Genomic DNA, 22198 nt, shown 5'->3' with positions numbered 1-22198 from the left:
GAAAATGCTGATGTCTGCGTTAAGGTGCTTTTCCGTGCTGCTCAGAAAGTCATTAGTCCTCAAGGTCAGAGCAGGCCTGGCATTCATGCAGAAGTGGTAATGAACCTTGTCCCAACACTGGGTAGCATGTTGTTGCCTTGACATTGAAGCAGCACTGCTTGTGGACAGTCTTTAAAAAAAAAAAAGCTTAAAAATAGTTTCTGCAACCCCACTACCAATGCAATTCTCAATTTATGCCCCACATGTCCTTAGGGGTTGATGGGACCTTAAGCATTCTCCTATTCTTCACATCTCTTCTTCTTCAGTGCCCATATATGAGAAACAAACAAAATGAAATAAAAAAAAGCCCTTCCCTTTCTCTGTCATCAAAGCCAGTGCATTTCAATCTATATAAATGAATACCCAAAGAGGTCACCCACCAGTTCCACAGCCTAGTGGGCCACCTTGGGGTTTAATAATAACATTGAATCTGTATACTTCATAAGAGCATTTTTATAAAAGCTGTTTGGCAAAGAAATGGTTTTGAACAGGCTCAGAATCCTAATGTAAATTTCAGGATCATCAAAAACCAGGAGAAGGTGACATATTTTAGCAGTAAGAACCATTAATGATTTCTATTCAAGTCCTGAAGAGATGGGTGCAAGGTTAGTTTTAGGTACAAATATGAACTCGATGATGTTTGTCTTCAAGGTTCTCAATCTTCTCTTTCTCCATCATTCATTTTATTTCTTGGTATAACCCTTTATCAGGATGAGGAAAAAACAAAAGCAAATTTTATTGTACATTTAAGTTTAATAACTTTGTCCATTTTAAACTTGTTATTCTGAGGTTCCTTATCAAAGGAATTTCAGACATCATTGTGGGGAACTAGAAATAAAGAAAGGGGATTTAAAAAGTCCTTTCTAGAAGCCTTAAAAACCACCACTCACAACCTACTAACTATTCGGCCTATAAGGCTGATTCAGTCAGTAGGGCTATTTAAAGATTTGTCTAATGCATGCTGAGAAGCTAAACTTCTAAACAGAAGTACCGTGTCTCTTCTTGTTCTTGTGTGGTGTGAAATTCATTTGCCTTGGAAAGTTGTTTTACTCTGTGAATGTTTGCACTTTGAAAGACCATATTCTTAATTTGGAATGGCAACTGTGCCAGATATCTTGGCAACTTTACAAAAAAATAACTTTAGTGTTACAGGCAAGTTATATGCTATGATGGCTGTTGCAATATGTTGCATTGATAGGGAAAATAATGGAATTAACTTGGCATTTTCTTGTTAACGTCAAATTTCAAAATTAAAACACATTTAATAGAAGCAAGAAATAAAAGCTTCAGACATATAACTTTTCTGCTCTTTATATCTGTAGCAACCAGAAACAATAAAATATTTACTTTTCTCTTTGAGCAGTAATCATAATCAATAACTGTGATTGCTTGTTATTGTGAATTCATATAAGAGAAATAAGCAGTGAGAGATTTTGGCAACTAAACAGAATTTTAATATCACTCCATATGGATGAATGGACCTTTGGAAGCGATTTCTTAGTTGGAATGTGTTTTATAATAGCTCTTGGATTACAATGATGTTATCAATAATAATACAATATACCACTATTTTTTAGCACATATTATATGCCAAACATCAACATACATCATCTTTAGTGTTTATCAAATAGCTCACAGGTAAGGATAAGTCTTTTTCTTTTGAATTTGCAGAAGAAATAGAAGCTTAGGTTGTTTTGTAAACCAACTCAAACATCAGTGAAGTGCTATAATTGAAACTAAAACCCTCATCTAGCTAGACCTAAAGCCTTTCCTCTTTCAACTATACCCTGCTACATCCTAAAAGAGAAATTAACCTTTATTTTTCATGCCAGTATATGTGGTCAGGTTATAATGGCATGAACAGTTTGTTTGGACCAGGGATGGTATAAAAAGTTCTAGGAGTAGGGTAGGGTAAGTAAATATCAAGGGTTAGAGGTGATTCCACCTAGATTAGGTGAGGACAAGAAGGGCTTGTTATTAGACTTCTAGGAATAATAGAAGCACTGAGGGTGGGTTACGGCTGGTTTTTGAACCAGGTAGACTTATTAGGAGAAGGAAAATATATATTTGAATAATAGCAAAAGCAAAGGTGTTTCAGTAAGGCATTTAAAGAAACAGCATACTTGCTTTTGAGGAATATCTAATAAAGGGACTAATTTAAGCCCAAGGACAGGGTGTAGAGAAATAGCAAGGGATAGCGTGATCTTCTGGGGAAAGTATCAGCAGGAAGCTGTTACCACTCATAAGCCTGAAGTGATGAGATATGGTGGTTCCTGCTGGAGCTGATAGATAGTGCAGAGAAAACCATGCCACAGTGACTGTGACCTTTGCAACTATCCTAATTCACCACACTGGTAGGGAGTTAGAGAAATAAATACCACAACCTCTTTTCCCATTCTTCCTCTGATCTCTTATGGTGGCCATTGGCCCAACAGGAGGCTAGAGGGCAAGGCAGGCTGTTGGTAAGTTTCATGTTGCTCAGCCTCTTGGACACAGAGTAGACTTGAGAAAGTTGGACAGGGGATGCAGAGGTACGAGGGGAAGTTAGCCAGTATGAGGTGTTAGGTAGAAGATCAGTAAACGTGATTCAAAATCAAGGAGAGGGCAGAACTCTGGCCCCTGAGAAGCTGGCTTTCAAGTGAGACTTGAAAGCTGAGGTTCTGACTTCCTTGAGCCACTCTATTGGTGATAATCATTCATTAATTCACTCATTAATTAATTAATTTAACAAAACATTCTTCAGTTCTACTGTAGGCCAGACATGTGGTTGTTGAACTAGGTTCAGTGACAGTATGATCCTGGTCATTAAGTGTGTTAAAAAAAGGCAACCAGAAAATTCCTGACTTGTTTAATTATTTATGTATTATTTTATTATCTACTATTATTCTAAACTCAGAAGGTAGAGCCAGGATTTCTTTCTAGTTTGTCTTAGTCTGTCTTGTGCTGCTATAACAGAATACCAAAGATTGGGTAATTTATTAAGAACAGAGATTTATTTCTTACACTTCTAGAGTCTGGAAAGCCCAAGGTCAAGGGGACTGTAACTGGTGCGAGCCTTCTTGTTGTGTCATCCTGTGTCTGAAGGCTAAAGGGGCAGAGAGTATGTAGGAGAGGGAGGAGGGAGGAAACTCACTCCTGTGATAACCAATCCACTCCTACGATAACTACATTAATTCATCGGTGAGGGCAGAGCCCTCATGACCTAAACCCCCCTTAAAGGTCCTACCTCTCAACACTGTTGCATTGGGGAATTGCATTTCCAACATAAACCTTGGAGAACACATTCAAGCTGTTTGTAGTACATCATAGCACACACAAAAAAATAGTTCTATTAAAAATTAGACTCTCAAGATTATCATAAGTCACACATGGCATCAAACTCATTGAGAAGGATATGGAACAAGGACCCTAGTTGGTCAGCAGGAAGTGTCAGGTACTGGTTTTCTGTGGAACTAGCCTTCACAGCAGTTCATGTTGAAGTCCATACTGCAGTACAAAAACTCTACTCTTTGGTTTCCCAGGTGACATCTCAGGTATGAAAGAATGAGTCTCAGAGAAGATGTAAAAGTTCCCCGGCTTAAAAGCTTCATGTCCCATAGGAATCAATGTCTCTTGTAACAGCTCCATAGGCAGGACTTCTACGGTCTTTGCAAAAGTCATGTTCAGTAACAAGATTCTAAAGGTATAGTATCCCCGTCAGGTATTTATAGTCCATTTAGAATTTTTCCCACTCCGCATGCAATTAACCAATCAGATTATTTTTACCCTAAACAATCCTGCCTGGTAGTATAGTGGATAAACCTCCTTTATCAGGTTGTCAAGGGAACAGATCTAGAAAGGAAATTGAACATCGAACTCTAAGAGAGAAAGGGAAAATATTTGTTAACCCTTTACTCGGACACATTATGCTTCTAATTGGTGACTTGTTGGATCAAACAGAACTGGAGAAAGGCATAAAAAGGGCATGGGATCTTTTTAGTTGCTAACTGAGCTAAGTGTTTGGCCATCTACAGACAAATTCAGCTCCTGTTACAAAAAGGAAAACCCACATTCCATTTTGCACTAGCAAACGATTTTAAATTGCTGCAGTGACCTAACAGGATTTCCAAAGCTGGTCCATGAAAATGTGAAGAATTGTTGTTGAAACTGTTATTATCATGAAGGAAAATGAGCTAGATTTAGTTCTGTATTCAGTTAGTTCTTGGAATTAGCTGATAGGTTTTCTGTGTCATGAAAAAGGTATTAGCATGACCATTCAAACATGTGTCAAATATCTCAGTGGTTCATTTCTTCTCTTATGTCCTTTTATAGCATATTCTGTTATCATTTTGTATTATACTTTTGGTTAAAAAAATTGATCAAAAAATTGAAAAAAAAATTCTCCTTACTGGACTTTAAACCCTCTGAAGATAATAATCCTGTGTGTCTCATCATTGCATCTGAAGTGCATTATGCAATGTCTGGCATAGTAAATATCCAATAAAATTTGTGAATGGATAAATAAAAGAATGTAACCACAATTCACATTATAGTGGATTCAAACTTTGGACAGATTTTTTTCTCCTTAGGAGAAAATGTATTTGTAAATGGCATTAAAATCTGATCTCCCTAGAATTTTATTTTTAATAGAAAGTCAATCAATAGGTTTCCTTTTAAGGATGACATATGAAGACTGGTCCATTAATTATTAGATAATGCAGACAGCTTTTGAGTTGCAGTATATTTTTCTATAGTGTACCACTTTGGAAAATATTTGCCAGGATCTAAAAGGTCCTTCCTGAATTTCAGTGGATTTTTAAGGTTATCTTCAAGGTCCCTATAGAGCCGTTTTTTAGACTCAAAAATGAAATTCAATTCAGAGTATCCACCACGACAAGGAAATAGATTCTCAAATCCATTTAGGGAGCGATGCACTACAAATCCAAAATAAAGAAAGAAATCGCTGCTTTATCAATTTACAAGACTAATAATTCTATACGTTGTATTTAACAATGATTTTAAATTTACAATTTTATGTGCTATTTTAATTAAAACCCTATTTTAGAGATAACACTCCTATTTATAAATGGCAAAGCCTCGACTATTTCACACCCACGCTCTAGAGTCAAACAACTTGGATTTGAAATGAGACTGAAAGATCTTGGGTAAATTATTTTGCTTCTAAACTCTTCAGTGTCTTCATCTGGAAATGGGGGAACACGGATTGTTTTATAGGATTGTTGTAAGAACTATAAAATGCAAAACTTTTAGAAGAATGAATGGCTATTTATTAACCTGCTTGAAGTCAAACAATTAAGGAGCAGTGAAGTGAAACTTGAACCTAGGTTGCCAGTTTTCAATGTTAGTGTTATTTTCACTATATCGCACTATATGTGTAATATTTATTTAGATCTGTGCATGGTTTTTCCCATGTCATGCTTTTTCTGGCATTTGGAGATAGCGCTGTTTAGTTACAGATGTATGGTTTGTTGTGAACTGTGATCATCTTGGTTATATTTATTAGATAATGGCTGCTAGTCAGTGGTTTTCATTTGCAGGTGCATATGACTTGGAGGGTAATGTTTTTAATTCTACCTTTATATATTTTTTACAGAAAATTTAGTGATTATTCAAAATTATAGAAAAAGTATCACTAAGGGATAAAAGCAAAGCCTTCCTTGATCTACTCATAAAAATCTCACTTTCATGCTATTAGGAACAAATATCTTGATGTGGCTTGCATGCTTCTCAGTTATGCAAAGCATAGATTCATTTTCACATTCACAGTATCATTTTCACCTCTATCAGGAGCTGTTAGGTAAAATATTGAACTTAACCCAGAAACAGTACTTTACAGAAGACATACAAATACAAATCATGTTATAACCATGTTAGTGAAGGGTTATGGTAGGTTGGAGGACAAAATCATTAGAAGAGAGTTTGGATATGTTATTTTTGTGTTCTTTCTGGGAATTGTAAGTGTAGATTTTTAGGAAACACTTACGTATATGGGTTTAGAGTTTAGGAGAAAGATTTGAATTGGAAATTTAGATATTTCAGCTACCATGAAGGAGATAGTTCAAATCATTATAGTGGCTGATATCTCTCAAAGAGAATATGAAGAATCTACAAACGGATACATGGAGAACATTAAAAGTTAAGGGGCACATAGAGGAAGAAGCAAAGGACACAGAGCAAGAAAAATCCAAGAGCAGGAGAAAAGCCCAGAGAGACTGGCTGGAAACCAAGACATCCAATCTCTTGACAAACATTTTTTAAAGCAATTACTTTATATAAGATGTTAGGACATATCAGTAAAAACAGCAGATTGACTTTATACTACTGAGACAAGACTATCAAACATAAAATAATATTTATAGATATTTTCTTAAAGGATGATAAATACAATGGAATATAATAAAGCAGTGTAAGAGAGACTGACAGTGCAGGAGTCAGTGTCTCAGTTTTAAATGACAGTTCAAGAAGGTGGCATTTTAGCAAAGACCTGATGGAGGTAAAGGGAGAGAGGTATAAATCATTTCAAAAAGGATGCAGTAGTCCACATGTTTTGGAAGGGTTAGATAAGATATGGATTGAAAGTTTCTATTTGACTTTGGAAATTTGGAGTCAATGCTGACCTAGACAAAAAGACAAAAGCAGATTTGGTGGCATGGGGTGAGGATTGAAAGAAGATTGCATTGGATATAGGAGTGAATGTCAGGTGGAGAAGAAAGGACAGCAAGTATGGACTATTTTTTCTGCCAGTATATAAAGGGAAAAGGGGGGAAAATAATGTGTTATCTAGAGGGGACAGAGATTCATAAAGGTTTGCTCCATTTTCTTATTAGATGGAAGAGACTTGAACACAATTATAGACATATAGGGAGAAATCTAGCATAGAACTCAGTTAAAAATCAAGGTATTAACAGGAGGATACTAATTTATAGGAGGACACATCTGAGGACAATGGAAATGGGGGAAGAGACAGTGGTACATAAATGGAGAAAGAACTCTACTTGGGCAAAAGAATGAATAAGGAAGTTGAGTCGGTTATACGTAATCTAGTGTAGGGAAGAGACTAACGATGACTTTTATTTTATCTAGGAAGTAAGGGGTTAAGACTATTTATTAAAAATGATAAAACAGATAATGAGGGTGGAGGGCCTGAGATCAATTTGTGTGGCTACTGTGGGGGCAAAAAATAAGGAAAGACTAGAACTGCAGGACAATTTTGAGGGTCCCGTTGAAGCCAGAATCCCTTTTCATGAATTTTTCAACCATTCATCTTGATAATTGTACATTGTGATTTTTCTCTAGGACTTCTTACAAGTCTAGGCATGGACAAGGAATGAACAGACAGCTGAGTTGATCCAGGGCTGAAGCTTTGCCTGGTGCATGTGATGAACTCATTTGGAACATGGAAAAGGGATTCAGCAAGAGTATGTGTTCGGAATGCTACTTAGATTAGTTGTAGAAAAGAAAGAGAATGAATAAGAGTGCACCAATGAACTGGGAGCAAGCGGAAAGATGAAAGGTCAGAGAAGGACAAGGAGGGAATGTGAAGAACTAATATAAGAGGATGTGGTTCAATGAATTTGGTCTTGGCACTTAAGATTTCAAAAACGGGGCAGTTCTGGGTGTTATAAAGCCTAAGACAAGGATGTCTGAAGTCAAGTGGAGGTGGGTCATTACTGAAACTGAGGACTAAGAGCGGTGAGGTGAAACTACTGAACTGGTCAACCAGGCTAGGATTGAATTCATGGAGCATCATGGCCAGGATTAAGAGGGAGACCAGGAGCTGGGGTGAAGTTATTGTGGAGTCAGTGGAAGGTACAAATGAGGAAGAGGGAGGCAATAAATGGATCACATGAGCCCCCAAGGAAAAGTTAGTAAAGTTTAAGATATTCTCTTAGACTCAGGAAAACTGCCTAGGAAATTCACTCTGAGTAGATATGGGGCATAGATTCAGTATTTGTTCTTTTTAATGGCAATTAAGTTAAATGTATCATGGTTACTAATTTATAATAACCCAACCCAATCTAAGCTGCTATCTTGATGAACTGGACTTCCACTTCTTTCAACTATGCTTTTTGGATGGAGCAAATCACAGTAAAATAAGTTAATACTAGGGATCAGTAAAAATGCCCACTTGGTCATATTTGGTTGAGGATATATTTATGCCAGTGTCCTAAATTTTTTCCATTTTCTTCTTTAAGATGGCATAGTAAAAAATGACATTTGAAACAAAGACAAAGGAATTGAGACAGTATGGCCAGTCACCAGTTATAAAAGACCTACTGCCACCTTTAAAAATGGAAGGAAATACATAATTTTTCACGTCTCTGACATATATTTGAAAATAAGTGTGATTTCAGTTTGTCTATGAAGTGGTTATTTGCTCAGAAAAACAATCTAAGTACTTACTGAATACATGGAAATATTTGCTCTTTTTGAAATATTTATCTTATTTCTATGAAGGTCTGAAAAAGATTTTTTTTCCTCTAATTTTAATGGAACTCTCAGTTCTCAGAATAAGCAAAAGAGAAACATAATGTTGGCAATTTTGACTAATTTCAAAACAAGCACATTTAAGGAATGGAAACTTTAATAAAACAACTTTATAGCTATAATTTTCTCATAGTAGCTGTGACTCTGCAGGTTTTGACTGTGAGCAATTAAAATAAGTAGACCAATTTTAGTTAAAGTTATATTTCCACTATTCTCTGGAGAGGATAAGCAAGCTACTGACATATTCATGCACTGTGGCAAAAGCATTGATTCAGTCAAGTATGAGATCAGTTGATTGTAGAGACAAAAGCCACTGACAATGTTGTTTTACGCAAAATACAATAAAAATTACTTGTGGGGAAAATGGGAAAATATCTTGATTCCAGTGTCCTTGCTATACACGAGGTTCCTAAATATAGAAGCTTGTCTGGTGCCTATAACTGCTTCCTTCAGTAACACTGCACGTGTCTAACACTTGTTTTCTTTTTTCTATGTTTTTAACTTTTAATTTTTTTATTTTAATTTTAAATTTTTTTATTTTTATACAGGGTTAAGTATACAAATGTTCATTATGGAGGTACCCTTGTTGATGAGGTGACATTTGTTTTCATTGATCTTCTTTTTCATTTATCATCCTTTCCATTTATCTTCTCCAGTCTTCTTTGTTTTTTTTTGTATTTTTTTGCATCCTCCCACACCTATTTAATTGAATAATTCTATTTTAGGTAGTAAGTACATGCCAGGGACTGTTTGATGCTGTGAATACATGGGTAACTTATATTCCCCATCTTTAAAGAGACTGCATTTGATTAGGGAGAAAATTAAAACAAAGATAGATCAAAGATGAACCACATACTTTTTCTAAGTCTCAAGGCTGTGCTAGATTACTCAAGAGACAGATTTTAATTTGTGTTTGGGGACTTGACAAACCAGGAGAGAACTCTCTCACTTCAATTCCCAGGAAAAGAAAACTTGATTTCGATAAACTTTTCTAAAATTTTACAATCAGAAAAAACTTAAAGAGAATCTTTACTTTGAAAAATATTCAATATAGATGTTAAATTTGACATTCAAAATAAAATTGTAGCTTGAGTTAGATATACAGACAGGACAGTCTGTAAAGACCCTTGCCTGGCACGGCTTAAGTGCAGACTGAATGGAACACGTATGATCAGGACAGCATATATGTCTTGAAGAGGTAGGTAGTGGAGCTCTTCCACTTGGGAATGTCTTCTGTCGACTTAGTACCCTATCATAAAAGGAGCATCGAGGAAGAAGAGAGTGAGAGAAAGAGAGAGCCACGTCACACACAGCCAGATTCCATCCAGGCTCTTTATTCATGGACAACTGGAAATACACTTAAAAAAAAAACTCTATACAGCACATTAAAAAGGGCAGTTGAATTTATTTTGAAGCCCACAGTGAACTGCTGTCAGTAAACTGGAAGAGTAGTAGTAATTCCCAGGCAAGATGGAAACGGGAGAGCTTTCTCCATTTCCCTGCTCTTCATCCACCCCTGCTCTATCCTACCAGGGTGCTATTTTAGTCTTTTTTTTTTATGAGAATATATTTCTCATTTCTTCCCCCAGAAAATAGAATTCCAAGAATATGTTACTCTGAGTAAGCAGATTGGTCATCTTGTTTATGTCATTCTTATGTTACATTCTTTGCAAAGGACATGCATTTTGATGCATTTTCTGTTGAAAAATAAAGGTGAAAGTTGAATGTTTATCTTCTGTTGAAAATAAGGGTGGCAAGTGTTTTTGTATTTCTGAGAATATTTACAAAAAGAGACAGTTTTAAGCCATTAAAAAAAAAGGTGTTTTATTTAACATTGGGAAAGGAGATTGTAATCTTCCCTCAATGATTTTAAGAACCAGCATATTTTTTACTCTTCTAATGTGGGGGTGGGACACTATCTTTTGCGACTGGCAGTTCCTTTGCTTCTCTGGATTGCTCCCTGAAGTTTTATTTTGGTGAGAAAATTATTGGCCAGTTGGTTCAAAATAACACTTTAACTGCATGATTGAGCTTACCTCTTCCCGGCAATGATTTCAACAGTTACAACATTGGCCACAGAGGAAAAATAATAGTTTTCTCCTACAGTCAATCTGTCATGTCCTCTGGCTGTGTTGTGGCTCATGACCATTGGTGAAATTAATCAGTTTGGCTCTTTGAGAACATGTTTCCTTGACAGTAGTACATTGTTAAGGCCCCAGGAAGCGCTGTCCATTACTTGTTTACAGCAAAGGCTGAATTTCCAGAAACTGTGTGATTTACTTTTTTCCTCTTTCTTTATTCCATAATAATTAATTTAAGGCAATCAGGAAATACTAGATGACTCTTCCATGAAATTGAGACATAATATAATTAAATTTTCAGAGATAACTTGGTTCCTTAACTTCAAAGTTGGATAAATGCTGCCTCTTTGTAAATTTTTTTTAACTCCAAATTTCTCTATATTTTCAGTCAATATTAATAGCAGAAGCACAGTTCAATGGGAATAAGAGCTATTTTTATGATATATTGAACTTGAGGATGTAGAATCTCCTTCTGTTGTTTAAAATATAATAAAGCCAATCCGTATGGGATGTTTTAAAACCTCTGAATGGGTACTTAACATGACCACAAATACAGCACAAGGATCACTTTGAAATCAGCCACTAACCTCTGTGATTCCCGAAGATAAATGTTCACTTCAAAATCTTTAGTAGCTCAAGACAAACAGATTTATCTAATCAATGATCATAGCTTCTTAGATGTGTTCAACTTCCTGCAAAAGTCAGTAAAGATCAGCATTCCTGTGAGCCTGGCTGTACCATTTGATATGAAAAGACCTTCAAATGTCACTTAATCCAAAGGCAAATTATGAAACACAGTTCTAGATGATCTATTTTTGGACTCTGATACCCATCCTCACCTCATGCAATTTGCCCCCTTTGAGGCATAAGGCTTTTGTCGTTCAATCACTTAGCATTGTTATTTAACATTCTCATCATCACTTTTATCAAATGAAGGTTACACAGTCAGGACTGAGGTTTGTTTAGGCAATCATGAAGTTTCTTTGGTTTGCTTCCTTAGGTATATTCATCTTGACTGCAGTTGTCATTAGGGTGCCCTCCTAGCCCAAAAATCTATCTTCAAAATACTTAAAAAGACTCTACATTATGGAATCCAATATAATAACAATATATTCACCAATTGTTAGCAATGATGAAACCTGCTACCTGGACCAAAAAACTATATCCCGTGTACTGATCAGCTTGCTGTATCCTGCAAACACCGATAGACCTGGTTCTGACTGCCCCCAAGTCACTTCCAAACCCTCTTCTTTCCTGCCTTCTTCCACTACAGAGTCTGGAAAGTTTTTTAAAAAATTCTCATCTTAGCCTTCTCTGCTGAAAAAAGGTGGTTCCACCTTCTATAAATAGAAGTCTGCTGGGACAGGGTCTGAGAAAATTTCACTTTCAAATTAACAGGGATGATTTGGTGAGTACACATCCACTCCGGCTTGTTTTTAGCAGCTATTGAGGATATGATGCCTAGAGTTACAGCAGTCATCTTGTGATGATGAGGGCACCTGCACGGGAGAATTGCAGAGGTACTGGCCTTATATAACTGAGCCACTAAGTCAATGCCAGTAGCCGCCCACCTCCAGATGTCTTTTGAAGTAATAAAAATAAACTTCTATTTATTTTAACCACTGTTAGGGTTCATTATATGTATCTGAAAGCATATGGTGTGTGTGTGTGGTGTGTGTGTAATAAAATTTTGGTTTTAGTCATCAGTTTCTCCTCACTAGGGAGTTGATAGAAGCTGGAGGTTGAAATGGCCAAGGGAATTTATTTGAGTCTATTTAGATTTCTTCTTTGTAATTTTGGTTTGTTGATTCAGATTATACTTTTTTGAAATTATTATACTTTTATAGTATTATACATTTTGAAACTATTTCAGAGCTTCTAAGTCTTTCAGAATTTGTTCAAAATTTGGATTTCCAATTGCATCTTTATTGATAACACTTCTATATTCTCACTGTTACAATACTGAGACTTATAGTTTGTTTTTCTCTGCAACATTTAATAAGATTGAATTCAGCAGCTCTTTATTCTAGAGGCAATAGCATCACTGCTTGTTGGGGTTTCCAATATTCTTTTCTATGTCTCTGTCTTTAGGAGTAAATCTTTGGTTCCGTGTTATGGTAGGAGATCTTATATTCTGATTTTTCATTTAGGTGAATAAGAAGAGTTATTTGGTAGAGTCTGACCTGAGAAAGAATCTTCTTCGATGGAGTTAAAAGTCCTATGAGACATCCTCTGTGGTATCATAATATCATTTTCTGGCTGTAGCCATTTGAGATTTTATTATATAGCCATTTCATATCCACTAAATTCTAGGCTGCATTCTCATAAAATTTCCAGTGCTTATAATATGCAATATGGTAGATGCTCAGTAAAAGTATATTGTTTAAATGTTAGATAATGAATTGAGATTAAAAAAAAGAACTTCATTGAAGTCTCTTAAATTTTCTGGACTGTCTGGGTTAAAATACAGTTTGTATCTGAAACAAAGTGGCCAGCTGGCTTTACAGGAAGATGTTAACAAAATAATTTAACATTTTAATTTAAATAGTTACTAATTTTCAAATAATAATAAAAATAATTAGAAAAATGCTTTTCCAAAAAAGCTGATTGTGAAAAGTAAGTTTAGAAAAGTTAATGAGATGACAGTGAAGCACTGAAAAATTACATGATTGTTGAGAAAGTAACCACAGGATTTTACAAATACCAAGATCTCATATATACAATATGGCAGTTAGGTACCTCTCGCCAGCTTTTTGCTTTTGATCTTAGGTAGAGAAAGAAAAAAGTCAAAGAAACACAGCTTGGATTCTTTATTTAGCTCTGGTAACACAACAGAAGTTAATAGTGGCTGAAGAAAAGTGTCAAGTTGCTTGATATAAAAGAAAAAAAACTAGATGGGTTTTTGAGATTGATCAGACTTGGAATGCTAGAATGTCTCTTCCTGAAGCATATCATTACTTGGATCTTTCCACCATCTCCAAACATTCCCAGCACTTCATAGTTCTATGCTGCCAACCATGTTTTTCCCATTGCCTAGAATGTGTGCTCTCTACTATAAAACTCCCTGTCATCCTTCAAGACCCAAATAAATTGTCACCTCCTCTGTGAAGCATTCATTAAGTGTCCCAACACGTCTTAGAAATACCGTTTTCTGTATTCTCAGAGGACCTATACAAAACACACACACACACGCACATACACACACAGAGTCTTTATACATTATAGCACCATCACATATTTTGGTAATTTGTTGATTTATATGTCTTTCTCCCTTCCTAGACTTTAATTCTGTGAAAGTAGGGGCTATGACTCATTTATCTCACTAAATCGGGGCCTAACAATGCCTGATACAGAGTAAGTGCTCAACAAATCACTGTCAAGTGAATGAGTCTCCTGGAAAAGAAATGACTCAGCAGTAAAGACTTCATTGAGAGTTAACACAAATGTATTATGACAGGCCTGGGATCAGGGCAGAGAGAAAACAAGGGTTAAATTAAGCAATTATTGTTAACGATTTAGGATTTGTAAATATGGTGCTTGATTATACTTGTATTTGTCAGGATGTTTTTGAGTATAGGAAAGAGACACTCTGATTTAAGTTGGCTTAAATTAAAAGGGCATTTGTTATTTAACGTAGAGGAAAATAGAGACAGGGTAGCCCATGGAAACAGTAAAACAGGAGTTCTAGTTTATCACCTGAATGATTATTTTGCTTTTCCCTCTTCGTTTCATGTTAGCTTTGACCTCAGATTGGGTTCCTTCATGATTGGCAGACAGACGGCTGTTGGCAGAGCCAGCAGTAACATGTGCCCTTGTTCTATCCAACTGAAGTTGGAGTAAACCTTTCTTCCCTCCAAGAAGGACACATCTTTACCTGTTATAGGACTTAGGGAGTATACTGTTGTGGCACACCATGGGTATTGAATGACTGGTAGGGTGGCTGGGATGATCAGGATTGGCATACTAACCAAGAGACCCTCTTGAAGCTGTAGGGAATTAACTTTCCACACCAAACAGGCTGAATGTGGGAAGAGTAGAATGGTTGAGAGCACAGACTCTAGTTCTCCACTGCCGTCCTTCTAACCCCTCTTCTGTTCACTTGCTCTGTGAATTTGGGAAAGCTAACTCTGTTTCCTCATGTAGTGGGGTTGGTGACAGTACTTACATCATAAGGTTCCCATGAGGTTTAAGTGAGTTATTAAATGTAAACTACTAAGAACACATGGGAAGCGCTATTGAAGTGTTAGCTTTCACTGTTTAATTTTTTTTTTTTAACCAAAATTGATGTTATGTTCAAAAGACAATAGTGGGGAATAGATTCTATGTAAGCAACCAAAACTCTTCTTTACATAAGGTTTTGTTTTCTTTATCAAATTGATTTTAGGGTTATCCACTTTACTTTTGAATGTTTAGCACAGTGATGATGAGTTTCAAATTTTGATGGAAGGATAAATGGAAGAATAATAGAGTAGAAAATCATGTGATTAACTGTCTGTTAATCATGTCTGGAAAGCAAGAAACAACATTGGCCTATGTATTCCAAGAATGCATATGCTGCCAACTTGATAGCCACACAAACCAATTACAGATACATATCTAGAAAATAATTTAGACTAATATATTTGGGGGCTTAATTAAATTCTTAAACATCATCTACTTTGCCCTTTCATTTTACATATAAGAAAATTGGACCACAAGGAATTAAGCAAACTTGCCCCAAGTTGTACAGTTGGCAGCAGAACTGGCTTTAGAGGCAATGGTTTTAAATTTCATTCATATATTGGTTTTTTTTTTTTTTGAGTTGGAGTCTCACTTGCCCAGACTGGAGTTTAGTGACCGCTCCCGGCCACCGCAGACTCGACCTGCTGGGCTCCGGCGATCCTTCCGCCTCAGCCTTCCAAGTAGCCGGAATTACAGGCATGCGCTACCACGCCCGGCTGATTTTTTGATTTATTGTAGAGATGACGTCTTGCTGCCCAGGCGGGTCTCGAACCTGCGGGCTCAGGCAATCCACTCACCTCAGCCTCCCAAAGGCGCGGGATTACAGGCTGAGCCACCGAGCCCGGCTTCATATATTGTTTTACTGGCCCATAGAACGTTCCTCTTGACTGTAAACCAACACACTTAAATAGTTAAAGATAGAGATATGTTCTTCTTATTAAGAACTGCTACTTGTGCTAGTGTGTGCTCTATAATTTGCAGAATAGAACCAGGCACAAATTTGAACTCAGCAAATCAGTGTCTTCAAAGCACTTGAATCTATGCTGTATGAAGAGTTCTTACAGTCAGTATCATAACACTTATGTGGGGTTAGAAGAGACAGGCTACCCAGGCTATTGAATATGATTTATATAAGTCATATTCTTTTAGGAACTTGATTGCAAATACTAGTTCAAATTTCTAGGTGTACGAAATAACATAGAATATCAAACAGATTTCCAAGGATAAATATATTAATTTTTTAAACTTTATTTTATTATAGAGATGTGGGATACAAGTCAGGTTTAGGTGCATAAGTAACATATGTGCAGGTAAAGCTTGGGCCTCCAACTGGCCCTCAAGTCCCCTGGTTTAGGACCAGGTACCCTTTGTGTTGTCATGTGCCCCCACTTCACCCCCAGGCAGTGTCCTGTGACTGCTGATCCTTCCCTTGTGCTATTGTGATTAATGTCCATGTCTCACTTCTGAGCGCAAACATGTGATATTTGGTTCTTTGATTCTGTGATAGATCACTAAGTATGATGGTCTCCAATATATTAATGTTTATAAAGAAGATAGCAAATGCATATCTAGACCACATATTGGGACCCATTCCCAAATATTACATATTGCAAAGTGTGAAATAGGAAATATTGTGTCAGGATGGGGGAACAACCTAGAGCTTTCCAAATCTCACAGTAGAGTTCTAAAAAAAAAATGTCTCGATGCAAAGAGATCACATGTTGCAATTCAAAATAAAAAAGGCATGGACACCTAAGAAGCTCAGCTCTTTGATTATTCCTCTTAAAGCTGCTTTTTAAATTGTTTGCTAACATTTTATTGCCTTACCAACATACCTTCTAGGAATCACAAAATGCACATACACACTGTGTGACACTTTATGTTCCTGCTGGGATATTCACTGGAAGCACAGTGAGCCACTTTACGATTCTTACAGGACTCTGTTTTTATTAGGGTTCCTTCTCAGCTGGCAGTTCACTTATTCATGCTGAAGAATGCTACTAAGAACAATTGTGAATGGAGACTCTGGAACTGGCCCTTCCTTTGATGCACCATTAGATAGAGACATAAGATCAAACAAGTGTTAACAAGCAGTGGTGTATGTTAAATCTATTTTAAACATTACAGGCATCTGAAATGCAAGAAACTTTACCTTTCATATATTTCCTGTTGCATAGGTTTTACACAACTTAGAATATTCTCTGGTTTTATGTTATTATTAATTTAAATTAATGCTATAATTTCACAAATTATTAAGAGGCACAATGTGGTTATGCTGTATTCTAAGTTTTATTTCCTTTTTAGTACCTAAACCCTTTGCTTCTTTTGTTCATATAGACTTTCTCTCTCTTCCCATTTTGTACTTCTTTAGTTTCAACCTAAGAGCTTTAAAAACGTCCAGAAAAGTGTAAATACCCATGGAGCTGTGAATGTGCCCATGCCAGTACCCATTTATGTGACTCGAGTTGGTGCTCCCATTTGGACTTCTTTCCTGCTCTCCAGCACCAATTGTGAAACAAATATTTATTGAGTTGCTATTATGTGCCAGGTAGTTATTGAAGTGTTCCACGTGGAGCAGCAAATCAAAAGTTGACGTTCCTTGCCATTGTGGAACTTATGTTCTAGTGGGTGGGGGAGGAGGTTGGAAAGGCAAGGCAGCACAAGCAATAAACAAATAAAATAAAGCGTAGGTTTGCAGAGAAAGTGCTACGGACAGACTGAAGCAGGAAGAGAGATTCAGAGTGCTAAGACTGGAGGGGGTGAGTGGGAGGTGGGTACAGCTTTAAATAGGGTGGTCAGGGGAGACACCATTGAGAACATGATGTTTGAGTTCAGCCTCATAGCAAGTCAGGGAAGGAGATACATGGGTATCTGGATAAGAGGACATCAGGCAGAGGAAGGAACACATTCATGGGCCCTGAAGTGTGGATGTGCTGTGTCACAAAAGCTGCATGCCAGTGTGATTGGATTGGAATGAATGAAGCAAGAAAAGTGGAGAGCAAGTTCAGAGGGGTTGGGGTGCTCGATTGTATAGCCTAGGAGGCCACTGCGAGGGCTTTTGGATTTTACTCTGATTGAGATTAGAGCCACATGTGGTTTTGACCAGTAAAAGGACACATGATCAGACACTTTAAAAAGTTCCTATGTATGTATCAGACACTTTAAAAAGTTCCTAGGTAGTCATGTGTAGAATAGACCAATGCATATGATCAATAACCAAACATCCCCACAATTAAGGCATCCAATCACCCCAAACTCAACATGTCCAAAGTAGAACCTGTCATCTTCAATCTCTTGCTCCCTCCTATTCTTAGAAACTCAGTTTTGGTTGATGGAGCCACTCTTCACTTTCACCCCTTGTTTCACTCACATCCTTATCTCTGTTAAATATGTTGCCTTCATATCTCTTCAGCCAGGGCCTTTTTATCTGTTTCCCCACTATCTGTTTAGCTCAGATTCTCTGCTTGAACCATCATAATAGACTATTGCTTTCTTCCCTCTTTCAGTCTTCTTCTGAATCCCTCTAAGTCTAGATTATACATATTATCAAATGCAATTTTAAAAATACACATCATGTCATACTACTCTTATGCTTAAAATCCTTCTGTGGTTCATTTTGGAGCATGAACTTCTTAGCTTGACATTATTAATGACTTTTTAATCTGACCTACATTTCTATCTAGACTTATCAAAGTGTAGGACTCAAAAGTCTGGTTCCTTCTTCCTTTCATATCCTTTTTCTCTTGTCTAATTAGCTAATATCTACTCATCTTTCAGAACATGTAGTAGTAGACTGAATAATGTCTCCCTCACTGCCCCCTCCAAAGATCCACATCTTAATTTCCAGAATCTGTGAATATGTTACCTTACATGGTAAAGAGAGACTTTGCAGAAGTGATTACATTAAGAATCTTGACATAGGGGATATTATCCTGGATTATTGAAGTGGGCCCAATATAAGTACAAGGGTTCTTATACAAGGGATGCAGAAGGGTCAGAGTCAGCAGAAGAAGACGTGATGACCAAAGCAGAGAAGAAGGAGAGAGAGAGAGAGAGAGAGAGAGAGAGAAAGAGAGAGAGAGAGAGAGAGAGGGAGGGAAGGAGGGAGGGAGGGAGAAAGTGAGGAAGGGAGGAAGAAAGAGCGATGGAGAGTTTAACATGCTACACTGTTGGCCTTGAAGATAGAGGAAGGAGCTACGATTCAAGGAATGCAAGAGGACTCTAGAATCTGGAAGAGCCAAGGAAATACATTCTCTTTTAGAGTCTCCAGGGGAATCTGTTCCTGCTAACACATTGACTTTAGCCCAGTAGCATTGATTTTGGACTTCTGATTCCAGGAACTGTAAGGTAATACATTTATGTTGTTTTAAGTCACTAAGATTGTGGTAATTTGTTGCAGCAGCAATGCAAAACTAATAGAAGTCTTGAATCAAGTGTCTTCTTTTTTTTTGAAACTTCATCTCTGCACATTCTTCACTTCTACCCCAGTCAACTCAGGTACTGGGTCTCAGGAACTCTTTTCTATTTGCTGTTGTGACTTTGGTCATAGTACTGTCACTATTTACTTGTCTGCCAGATGCTTGAGAGCATGGATTTTTACCTCATTTATCTTTACATCATCAGTATAATGCCAGGCAAGTTGGAGATCCTCAAAAAAAGATGAGTGACTTTCCACTATTATGTGATATATTTCAATTACAACTGGAAAGAAAAATTGAAAGCATTTTTTTCAGTCTTAAGTCAGAGTCTCTGTCACCCAGTCTGGAGTGCAGTGGCTACTGCAGCCTCGACCTGCTGGGTTCAAGCAATCCTTCTGTCTCAGTCTTCCAAGCAGCTGGAACCACAGGTACACACCTCCATGCCTGGCTAAGATTTTATCATATAGATGAGATCTCACCAAGCTGCCTGAGCTGGTCTTGAACCCCTGGGCTCAGGTAATCCTCTTGCCTTGGCCTCCCAAAAATGTTGGGATTACAGGCGTGAGCCCCCACACATGGCTTGAAAGCATCTTATTACATTCTATTGAAGTATAATGTATATACAGAAACGTGAACAAAGCATAAGCCTGCAACTCAATGAATTTTCACACTGTGAATACACCTGAGTAACCAACACCCAGACCAGGATACAGAACATTATGGGGACCCAACAAACCTTCCTTGTGCCCCCTCCCTGCTAGAGAAGTCCTGACTTCAAACTCCCAGGAACATGTATACACAATGTCCACTTCTTGGTAAGAATTAGGAATTCCAAATTCAAAATGAATCCTCATTTTGATGGGTAAGAGTGATCAATAGGAAGGTGTGGGACTCAGATAAAATCTCCCATTGGGAGCCACTGTTCCCTCATCTGGAAAATGAGAACACATTCAGTTCCTCAGTTCGTCTCAGTGTATGAGTCTAGGACCTGGTTCTGTGATATATGGGATAACTTCACTGTACAGGAAACACAGATTTGATGATAGAAGTTTCTATATTACTAATTTAAATTATATAAATGATATGATTTACCTAATACTCTGGAGAATGAATGTAGTACCAGGGAAAATAAGAGGTGATATAGTAAAATTTTCTTTAAACTCTTCTCTTTCCATCTAATTTCTTACTGCATGAATTTCAGGAAATGTGTGAGAATATCTGCCCACTTTATCAAGTCAACAAAATGAAGAGGATTGCCTCAGCTATTTTGCTTTCCTTACAAGGAGAAAACTTCCTTACAAGGAGATGTACTTCCTAAAAGACTCTTAAAGATTGTTGGTTTAAGTCTAATATTGAAGGTTTCCCCTGAATTTACAGGGATAATGTTTCTGTTCTATTATAAACTTTGGAAACTAGAGGGTTGACTCTGGGATGTTTAAGTAAAAATTCATATTAATAAGATAGTTGATGATGATTTTAAATGGAAAAAGCTGACTTATTGTTCAATTTCTTGGAAAATAAAACTATTTCTCCTACTTGTTAATACATTTCATTTGTCAAAAGGTAGGCCATTTATTTTAATTTAGAGTTTATTGTTGAAAAATTTGACCACGAAGTCCATTTGTTTTTTTTCTTTATAGTTGCATAATATTCCATTGTGTATATGTATCACATTTTTTTAATCCTTTGAGTATATTCCCAATAAGGGGATTGCTGGGTCATATGGAAGGTCAATTTCTAGTTCTTTCAGAAATTGCCACACTGTCTTCCAAAGAGATTGCACTAGCTTGCATTCCCACCAGCAGTATAGAAGCATTCCTTTTTCTCCACATCCTCGCCAGCCTCTGTTTGTTTAATTAATGATGGCCATTTTTACTGGGGTTAGGTGGTATCTCAATGTGGTTTTGATTTGCATTTCTCTGATGATTAATGAGGTTGAGCACTTTTTCAGGTTTTGTTGGCTGCCCGTATTTCTTCTTTTGAGAAGTGTCTCTTCATGTCTTTTGCCCACTTTTTAATGGGACTGTTTGTTTTTTTTCCTTTTGACACATTTTAGTTCCTTGTAGATGTTAGGCCTTTGTCAGATGTACAGTTGGCAAATATTTTTTCCTATTCTGTGGGCTGTTTTCCCACTCTCTTAATGGCTTCTTTTGCTTTGCAGAAACTTGTCAGTTTGATGAAGTCCCACTTATCTATCTTATCTCTCATGGTGTGGGCACTTGGGGTTTTGATCAGGAATTGGTTGCCAGTTCCAATTTCCATAAGGGTGTCTTCTGCATTTTCTAAGATTCTTATAGTTTGAGGTTTTATGTTTAGGTCTTTGGTCCATTTAAAGTTAATTTTTATGTATGGTGATAGGGAGGGGTCCTGTTTCAATTTTCTGCGTGTGACCAGCCAGTTTTCCCAGCACCATTTATTGAATAGGTTCGCCTTTCCCCAGTGGTTGTTTTTGGAGGTTTTGTCAAAGATGAGTTGGTTGAGAAATTGAGGCTTTGCTTCCGGAATCTCTATCCTGTTCCGCTGGTCCATATGCCTGTTCTTGTACCAATACCAGGCTGTTTTGATTATTTGAAGTCTGAAAGTGTGATACCTCCTGCTTTGTTTCTTTTGCTAAGGATTGTTTTGGCTATTCGTGGTTGTTTATGTTTCCATATGAATTTCTGTATTGTCATTTCCAGGTCTGAGAAGAATGATGTTGATAATTTAATAGGTATTGCATTGAGTCTGTAGATTGCCTTTAGTAGGATGTACATCTTAATGTTGGAAGGATTTCGAGTCCATCATACTCAGTAATCTACCACAGAAACAAAGAACAGAGTACTATATGTTCTCACTCATAAGCAGATCTTGAACAATTATCATAATACTATAAGAAAGGGATTGGCAGTAGTGGGAAACTGCCAGAGGAGGGGAGTGGGATGCGATTGGCAGTCGAGGGAAACTTCCAGGGGA

The sequence above is a fragment of the Carlito syrichta genome, unplaced genomic scaffold (assembly GCF_000164805.1).
Source record: "Carlito syrichta isolate Samal-C Ts95f unplaced genomic scaffold, Tarsius_syrichta-2.0.1 Scaffold303314, whole genome shotgun sequence".
Classification (NCBI taxonomy): Eukaryota; Metazoa; Chordata; class Mammalia; order Primates; family Tarsiidae; genus Carlito; species Carlito syrichta.
Note: the sequence above shows the minus strand (reverse complement) of the source record.